General features: G+C 38.7%; 1 long non-coding RNA gene across 1 annotated transcript; it reads right to left on the bottom strand.

Moving 5' to 3' along the window:
• Nucleotides 1-262: 262 nt before the first annotated feature.
• Nucleotides 263-10,176, bottom strand: LOC135229849 (uncharacterized). Its single transcript, XR_010320511.1, has 2 exons — nt 4,570-10,176; nt 263-2,590 (listed from the first exon to the last, which is right to left on the bottom strand). It is a non-coding gene; the product is annotated as an uncharacterized LOC135229849 (long non-coding RNA).

Raw genomic sequence — 10,176 nt, 5'->3', positions numbered from 1 at the left:
GACTGACTTGATTTGTAAACTTTCACTTAAAGCACAACAAAATTTAAAAAATTAAACAAATCAAAAGACGCATTGCATTAGGTAAATCTGCTGCAAAGGACTTCTTTAAAGTGTTGAAAAGCAAATATGTCACCTTGAAGACTAAGGTGTACCTGACCCAAGGCATTGTGTTTTCAATCACCTAATATGCATGTGAAAACTGGACAATGAATAAGGAAGACCAAAGAAGAATTGACACCTTTGAATTTTGGCCTTGGCAAAGAATATTGAATGCACTGCCAAGAGAAGGAACAAATCTGTCTTGGAAGAAGTACAACCAGAATGCTCCTTAGAAGCAAGGATGGCGAGACTGTGTCTTACATACTTTGGACATGTTGTCAGGAAAGATCAGTTCCTGGAGAAGGACATCATGCTTGGTACAGTACAGGATCAGTGGAAAAAAAGGAAGACCCTCAAAGAGAGAGACTGACACAGTGGGTGCGACAATGGGCTCAAGCATAGTAACGATTGTAAGAATGGCACAGGACCAGGCAGTGTTTTGTTCTGTGATACATAGTTTGGCTATGAGTCAGAACAGACTTGATGGCACCTAACAACAATCGACTTGAAAATGATACCTTCAGTTCTTTTTTTACTCCAATTTACTGAACGCTCTGTAATTCTGGTTGACTCATAGTGCCACAGTATTTCAAATTTATTTTCCTAACTTTTTTCAGATTCTTTGAAATGATCCTACTGAGTGATTTGGATAACTTTTATATACAACTTCCATCAACCTAGTTGCATGGTACATTCAAATATTAACAACAAAAAAAAAATTAGTCAACCCATTTATTTAAGTCTGATCAGAGCCACTTCATTTCTCACAAAATGATTTAATAAATATCTAATTATTTTACAAATAGTTGTGTTGACATTTGCAAACATATTCCATTTTTTCATGCTGTACTTGAGTCATATTAAGCCCTGATATCCTCCTTCCTTTTGGGAATGTGAGAGTGGAGAGGCAATTAAGAATAATCCACAGCGGGCTCCAGTCAGGCATTTCCTTTCCATGGACCCTTCCTTTATGATAAAAATCTCACATGAGATGATTCTAGATGATATAATTATCAAGGGAGAGTAAAATCCCCATGTTTCCATATGATGTTTCATTTCACTGGGAATTAAAATTACCTTGATTAGTGTTTATTTTCCTGGTGCCACACACAAGCAGTTGCACATAGAAGATATTGCTTATTTAAGATGTTTCTATTCATTTGTTTAACTTAATAGTCTTCTTTGGGACCCAGTCAAGACAGCCAAATTGCATTTGGTTCTTTTTCTCGTCTTTATGAGCCAATGATGTAATCACCAGGAAGGTAAGTAGCTATAAAAATGAATGTTTCTGCAAAAATGACTTTAAATGCATGACTGCAGGACATCAGGAATGTTCTGGATGAAATATGATGAATATGTTGCTGCTTCTAAGATTTTGTGGAAACCCTGGTGGCATAGTGGTTAAGTGCTACAGCTGCTAACCAAAGGGTCAGCAGTTTGAATCCTCCAGGCGCTCCTTGGAAACTCTATGGGGCAGTTCTACTCTGTCCTATAGGGTCGCCATGAGTAGGAGTGGAGTCGACTCGACGGCACTGGGTTTGGTTTGGTTTTTCGGTTCTAAGATTTTGCAGGTAAGGATAAATTTTCTTAATCTTTTTATTCCCATAAATGATTGTCTAATCAAATATACATTATTCTATTTTAAACACCATTGTAGAAGCAACCTTCTGTATGTTCCTGCTACGAACATATTTTACCTTTTGTTTATTACTGTTCTAGTCCTACTCTTCTGAGAACCAATCCTTTTGAAATCCTTACCTGCTCTTCATATTAGGTGTCTAACTTACTCTTCTTACATTAATAACAAAATATTAATATCTATATTTATAAATTTATCACTTCAACATGACAGTTAAATTATCTAGCCTGATGTATGGATTCAATAGATAATAAGTAACATATTTATATTTTCTTACTATTTTAAATAACTTTCGCATGTCATGTGAGGCAGACAGTGCAGGAATTACCTACATTTCAATTTCAGGAAGCTAAATTTGCTTACTTATATGCATACCCCCAATAGCATATAAACACTGAAATTCAACCTAGCGTTTATGAATTCACAATAAAACTGAAAGGGAAAAAAAAAGAGGCAGCATAGAAAGAAAGAAGAAAGGAAGGAAGGAAATGTAACTGAGTAAACCGTCTAGAAGCTTGGAGTAAAGAAGGCAAAAAAAAAAAATAGCAATATTTGTTAGTATTGTCAGAAGTAAGCTTCATACGTCTGTATATATGTATATATGTATATTCTTTCCAGATGAAGGTCATCGTCCCATTCTGTGGGTGAGTAAATCAAGGCTACGGAAAGTAAAGAAGCATACTTAAAGTCATCAGCCAATTAAGGGCAGAGTGGGATTACAAAGACAAATCTGCCTAATTAAAAAGCCAACATTGTATCAATGATATTTCCCTTAACGTTATAATGGCTCCCACTTTATACTTACAGTGTAAGCATTGCTGGACAGTATAAAATATTTGATTCCTGAGTTTCCTATACAAAAAAGTAATGATGAAAGTGGTGAGAAATTTAAAGTATTGAACACTACAAACACTCTGGGCTGTACCATACATAATACGACATGAACAATTGACTTCGTTCTCCAAAAGTAAAAGATAAAAAATATTAGACAGTAAAGATAATTTAAATCTATTAGCCAGCAAAACATGTGAAAATAGTAGCCTAACCACTCCTGATCGTCTACAGGGTTAGCATCATAATCACTATTCAGAGACTGATGCTGAGTTTGTGCCATTGAGAATGGGTGAAAACAGGAGCACCAACTGGTCTCAAAGGCATTTAAACCCCTACTGAGATTTGGAGCTAATCATTTTATCTTACTTATTTGGAATTTATTATAATTTTTGATCAATTTACATTTTAAACTTTTAAACATTACATAATTCTCTTTGACATATTTCATGCACTAAATACATAGCTGGAATATAAGCTTATCAATTTATCTGACTTATTACAAGAAAGGAGTCCTGGTGATGTAGTGGATTACAACCTGGCTGCTAACCAAAAGGCCGACAGTTCAAATCCACCAGCCACTCCTTGGAAGCCCTTATGGCGCAGCTCTCCTCTGTCCTATAGAGTCGGTATGAGTTGGAATCAACTTGATGACAACAGGTTTGGTTTAGTTTTTTTATCACAAGAAAAATCTAAATGTTAACATCATTTTTGGTGAATTTATATTTTGAAATTTTAAAAAATGTATATATCTAAAAAAAGCATAGATTGTAACCTGTTTTACAAATGTTGAAATTAAGTTTTATAGTCAGTAAGTATTGCCGATATACAGCTAGTCAATGAAGGAAGTAAAACCCGGGTAATTGAAACTTGATTCTAAATCCCATTCTGTCTCCACAAAAATGTAATTACCCATATGTTTAATCATGCCTGAACTCTGAGTGGACAAGAAGAAATATAATAAAAGAAAACAACAACAGCAAATAAAATGAAACACTGTTTTAACTGTTAAGGTAGAGAAATAAGAAAGACATTTGAAAGTAAATACCAAGGCTTCAACAACAGGTAAAGAGCGCAATAAGGCAGTAAACATGTTGAGTCGACAATAGTGACGAGGTAAAAAAAAAAAAAAAGACTTCACAGGGATACAGAGTGATCAGTATCACATAAAATGGTGGTGGGACTAGAACTTGGGTTTACAGCTTTGCGAAGATTTTCAAAGCTATTTAGGAAGTGGTAAAGGGAAAAGTAATGGATTCAGAATGGGAAGAGTTGTGAGCAAAGCTATGTTTATGTAATGATTTAAGCATTTTTTCTACAGCATGGGACTTGTAAAATGATTTATTGCACTAAAATAATACGTGAATGACATGGACAACTAGTTTAATTCCAATAAATCAGAAATTGCAACACCTGCTAAAAGGAAAAGCTGCTGGATGCACATTTTGAAGCATCTAGCTATTTTATTTCGGTGTCAAGATGCTCCTCTCTTTTACATAATGCTGGTAACCTCTGCTGCACTTATTTTTTATTCTTTGTTTTCTGTTTGTATCTGTCATGATAATAGACATCTATTGACTTATTCTGCTGTTTAATGTGTTTTTATTTGTTTTTGTCTTTTTTAACCATCCGAATTATTACATTAAATATTTATCTACAAGTACACCTACAGTTATGGAACATATTTGTTGTTGAAACTTTCATGTCAAAATATTTTTTGATTCAATATTCTCTAGCCACAATAGTCCCTCCAACTCTTTAAACCATTGGAACATCACTTTATAATTTGAAATGTAATGATATACACATTATTACACACCTGATTGCTGCCTTAAGCCACATAGTGGTGAAAAATTTATATAGAGACGATGATTTGACAAAATAGTGGTTTGCCTAATAATAAAACTTAACATTTTTATAAGATTTTTCACTGTACTTTTCAAGGAGAGATTTGGAGCCAATTCTTGAACAATGCTCTTGGCAGGCTGAAGAATTTTTACCTTAGTAGAAGGTGAAGAGCAGTGGCAGATATTGAGACAAAGCTGTCTTTCTTCCTGTGCTGAGATGAAGGTCCGTGTTGCTGTGTGGAACTGCATCAGGTAGAGAATTTCTAAAGGGAGCCAAGACCCGCTATGCAATTTCTTCATCCTTAGAGTTAAATAACCATAAGAATATTTCCTATACTTCAATTTATTCTTGAACATTGAGTGAATGGTCAAAAAAATGAATGACATTGGGTAATATTTGTGAGAAACCTACGTGTAGAATGTTCATTATATGTACACAGAACTCTGGGTATATGGAGCAAGAAAAATATCTACAAAAAATATGAATTAATTAAGAGAATTAGATTCTGGCAACCAACACAGAACCAATATGCACTTATGTCTTTAGTGATGTTCAATATCCAATGCCTTTATTTTTAACTGACTTGCTTACAGAGCTGTGTTTTGTTCTAGAGATCAGTGTTACGAAGGCAAGTGGGACTTGCTGAGGCACCGCAAATGCAGTCAGTGTGATTGTGTGTATCCAACTGGGGATCCGTCACCAACACTGTCGGGAAACTGCTGGTAAGTAAGCACTTTTATTCAACCTGTTTCTGACTAAAAGAGCCAGTCCCCAAAATATACTAAAAGGTGGATGTCATGGATTGTATTATGTCCCCCCCGAAAAATGTGTGTACCAAGTTGGTTAGGCCATGATTCCCAGTGTTCTGTAGTTGTCCTCCATTTTGTGATTGTAATTTTATGTTAAAGAGGATTAGGGTGGGATTGTAGCAAAAAACATTACTAACAATGTACAAGTACCCAAAGAGAAATTAGGTAACTCCTAAAAATCAAACACTTATGCTCATCCAAAGTCTTCACCAGGAGAGTAAACTGATTGCCTACAGCCTGGGAAACAGTTTTGAGCTATAACATTTCCGATCAGCATCTGATCTCTAAAATCTACATGATATTGCAAAAACTCAATAACAAAAAGACAAATAATCCATTTTAAAAATGGGCAAAGGATAGGAATAGGCACTTCAACGAAGAAGACATTCAGGCAGGTAACAGATACATGAGGAAATGCTCATAATCATTAGCCGTTAGAGAAATGTAAATCAAAACTACAATGAGATACCATCTCACTCCAACAAGGCTGCCATTAATCCCAAATCACAAAATAATAAATGTTGGAGAGGTTGTAGAGAGACTGGAACACTTATTCACTGCTGGTGGGAGTTTAAAATGGTGCAGCCACTTTGGAAATCAATCTGGCACTTCCTTAAAAAGCTAGAAATAGAACTACCATAGCATATGGCAATCCCACTCCTTGGAATATATCTTAGAGAAATAAGAGCCTTTATATGAACAGATATATGCACAACCATGTTCATTGCAGCACTGTTTACAATAGGAGAAAGATGGAAGTAACCAAGGTGCCCACCAACAGATGAATGGATAAATAAATTGTGGTACATTCACACGATAGAATACTTCACATAGATCAAGAACAATGATGAATCCGTGAAATATTTCATAGCTTGGAGGAATCTGGAGGGCATTATGCTGAGTGAAATTAGTCAGTTGCAAAAGGACGAATATTGTATGAGACCACTATTATAAGAACTCAAGAAATAGTTTAAACAGAGAAGAAAATATTCTTTGATGGTTATGAGGGTGGGGAGAAAGGGAGGGAGAAGGATATTCGCAAATGAGATAGTAGACAAGAACTATTTTAGGTGAAGGGAAAGACATCATACAATAAAGGAGAGGTCAGCATAACTGGACTAAACCAAAAGCAGTTTCCTGAATAAACCAAAAGCTCCAAAGGTCAGAGTAGCAGGGGCAGCAGTAGGGGGACCATGTTTTCAGGGGACATCTAGGTCAATTGGCATAATAAAATCTATTAAGAAAACATTCTGCATCCCACTTTGGTGAGTGGCGTCTGCAGTCTTAAAAACACTATCAAGCGGCCATCTAAGATGCATCAATTGGTCTCAACCCACCTGGAGCAAAGGAGAATGAAGAACACCAAAGATACAAGGTAATTATGAGTCCAAAAGACAGAAATGGCCACGTAAATCCAAGACTACATCAGCCTGAGACCAGAAGAACTAGATGGTGCCCGTCTACAACTGAAGACTGCTACGACAGGGAACGAAACAGAGTATCCCTGACGGAGCACGAGAGCAGTGAGATGCAGACCTCAAAGTCCCATAAAAAAATCAGACTTAATGATCTGACTGAGACTAGAGGAACCCTAGAGGTCACGATCCCCAGACCTTCTGTTGGCCCAAGACTGGAACTATTCCCAAAGCCAACTCTTCAGACAGGGATTGGACTGGATTATAGCATGGAAAATGATAGTGGTGAGGAGTGACCTTCTGGTCTCAAGTGGACACATGAGACTATGTGGGCAGCTCCCGTTTGGAGGGGAGATGAGAAGGCAGAGGGGGACAGAAAGTGGCTGAATGGACATGGGGAATACAGGGCTGAGAGAAGGAGTGTGCTGTCTCATTAGTGGGAGAGGAACTAGGAGTACATAGCAAGCTGTATACTAATTTTTGTATGAGAGACTGACTTGATTTGTAAAGTTTCACTTAAAGCACACACACAAAAGATGGAAAGAATACACAGAGTCACAGTACCAAAAGAAATGGTCAACTTTCAGTCATTTCATGAGGTGGCATATGATCAAGAACTGGTAGTAGTGAAGCAAGAAGTCCAAGCTACACTGAAGGCACTGGTGAAAAACAAGGCTCCAGGAGCTGACAGAATACCCACTGAGTTGGTTCAACGAACAGATGCAGCACTGTTCATGCCCACTCCACTATGCAAAGAAATTTGGAAGCTAGCTACCTGGCCAACAGACTGCAAGAGATGCACGTTTGTATCCATTCCAAAGAAAAGCGATCCAACAGAATGTGGAAGTTATCAAATGTAAGTGATAGTAAATATGGTAAACAAACAAACAAAGAAACTCTATCTATTCTACACTGAATATGACATTCTATCCCCAGGAGATCTAGTGAGTTTATGATGTTGTTGTTAGGTGCTGTTGGGTCAGTTCCAACTCATAGCGACCCTGTGTACAACAGAACGGAACAGTGCCCAGCCCTGGGCCTTTCTCATTGCGATGTTTGAGCCCACTGTTGCAGCCACCGTCTCAATCTGTCTCATTGAGGATCTTTGTCTTTTTCACTGACCGTCTACTTTACCAAGCACAATGTCTTTTTCCAGGGACTGATTCCTCCTGATAATATGTCCAGAGGACGTGAGACCAAGTCTTGCCACCCACCTTTCTAAGGAGCATTCTGGCTGTACTTCTTCCAAGACAGGTGTGTTCATTCTTCTAGCAGTCCATGGTATATTCATTATTCTTCACCAACAACATAATTCAAGTTTCTGTTCTTTTGCCTTCCTTATTCATTGTCCAGCTTTAGCTGCACATGAGGCGATTGAAAATATCATGGCTTGGTTCAGGCACACCTTAGTCCTCAAAGTGACATCTTCGATTTTTAACACTTTAAAGAGGTCTTTTGTAGCAGATTTGCCCAATAAAATATGTCGTTTGATTTCTTGACGGCTGCTTCCATGGGTGTTGATTGTGGATCCAAGTAAAATGAAATCCTTGACGACTTCAGTATTTTGTCTGTTTACTGTGATTTTTTTATTGTTCCAGTTGTGAGGATTTTTGTTTTCTTTATGTTGAAGTGTAATCCATACTGAAGGCTGAAGTCTTTGATCCTCATCAGTAAGTGCTTCAAGTCGTCTTCACTTTCAGTAAGCAAGGTTGTGTCATCTGCATGTCTAGGCTGTTAATGAGTCTTCCTCCAATCCTGAGGCCCCTTCTTCTTCATATAATCCAGCTTTTTGGACTGTTTGGATTATATGTTTTTTTAAAGACACTGAGTTTTTGGTAATTTACTATGGCAGCCCTAGAAAATGAATACAGAGCCCTTCACCAAGAACAAGTCAAGTTAGCACCAAAAATGCTCCTGTAAGGGTAGCCACGTAACATGAGACATGGCAGTTTTAAAAAGTATGAAGTAAAACTCTCAGCTTTGACAGACAAAGGGCTCCTCTAAGACTAAGTTCATTGCTGTTGAGTTGATTCTATCTCATAGCAACCCTAAAGGACAGAGTAGAATTGACCCATAGGGTTTCCAAGGAGTGGCTGGTAGATTCGAACTGCTTGAATAAGTATTGTGAAAAAATACAACCCTGACACACAACTTTTCTGAGCTTAGTATTAAAACAAAACAAAAAAGTCGCTGTCGAGTGGATTCTGACTCATAGGGACCCTATAGGACAGAGTAGAGCTTCCCCACAGGGTTTCCAAGGAGTGACTGGTAGATTCAAACTGCAGACCTTTTGGTAGCACCCAAATGCATAATCATCGCACCACCAGTGGCTTTCAAATCAGCTATAGGCTGATGATCTCCAAATTCTTAGAACCCAGAAAACTACTCTACCTCTGAGTGGTATCCACAGCTGGGAACTGTTCTTCACACTTGGATGACCTCAGACATCCAAATCTAACATGTCCAGAAAAAATCGTTTGGTCATTTTCTCAAGTTTGTTCCTCCATGGTTTTCCACATGGTAGAGAATAGCTCTGGTGACCATGCGCTCATGGTAGCCTGAATTCTAGAAGTCACCTTTGATTCTCCGTTCCCCTCATCCCATACATCTGATCCACCAGCAATTCTTGGCAGCTCAAGCTCCAAAGTACACCTCAAGCCTGCCCACTGTTCCCACCTGCACTACCACCATCACTCCTCACCCTGACCACTGCAGAAGCATCCTGACTGGTCCTCTGTATTTGCTGTCTTCAAGTTCTCCTGGGCTACAGTTAATTCCTGGGACACATTCTTTCTCAAGACCATTGAACAATAGAAGGAGAAGGGCATTTAGTTGTATGCTACCTCCTCTGCTTGAGCTGCATGTCCCTCAGAAATCCCTTTTCACTGCCCACTCTATAATGTCTCTTTTCCAATTTCCTGTCTTTGGCCGCACTGCTTTGATAGCGTGCATGCATGTGTGCTTCAGGGGTCATGTAGACAGCTGCTTGGAGGAATTTTTCTTAGTACAATCATGGTTGTGTGCCATCAAGAGATTCTGACTCATATCAACCCTGTATGACAACTTAGAACTGCCTCACAAGGTTTCCTAGGTTGCAGTCTTTATGGCACAGCCCTGGTGGCCCCGTGGTTAAGAGCTTGGCCACTAACCAAAGGGTGGACAGTTCGAATCTACCAGTTGGTTCTTTGCAGAAAGACATGGCAGTCTGCTTCTGTAAAGACTTATAGTCTTAGAAACCCTATGGGGCAGTTCTGCTCTGCCCTATAGGGTCACTATGAGTCGGAATTGATTCAACAGCAACTGGTTTGGATTTTGTTTGGTTAGAATCTTTACGGGAGCCCATCTCCAGATCTTTTCAACCCTTGAGCTGGTGGGTTCCAACGGCCCACCTTTCAGTTAGCCAAGCACTTAACCGTTGCACCTCCAATACTTAACTCTGCACGCGAGAGGGCCCTCTCCTGACGTCTCCCGTCTCCTCACCCCGCACACCTTGGCATTCTCCTTGCTTCTAGACCCCACCCTTCCCTCTGGAGGC

This window comes from Loxodonta africana, unplaced genomic scaffold (assembly GCF_030014295.1).
Source record: "Loxodonta africana isolate mLoxAfr1 unplaced genomic scaffold, mLoxAfr1.hap2 scaffold_568, whole genome shotgun sequence".
In the NCBI taxonomy this organism is placed as follows: Eukaryota; Metazoa; Chordata; class Mammalia; order Proboscidea; family Elephantidae; genus Loxodonta; species Loxodonta africana.
The sequence above is the reverse complement of the archived record's forward strand: the minus strand, read 5'-3'. Positions and strand labels throughout refer to the sequence as shown.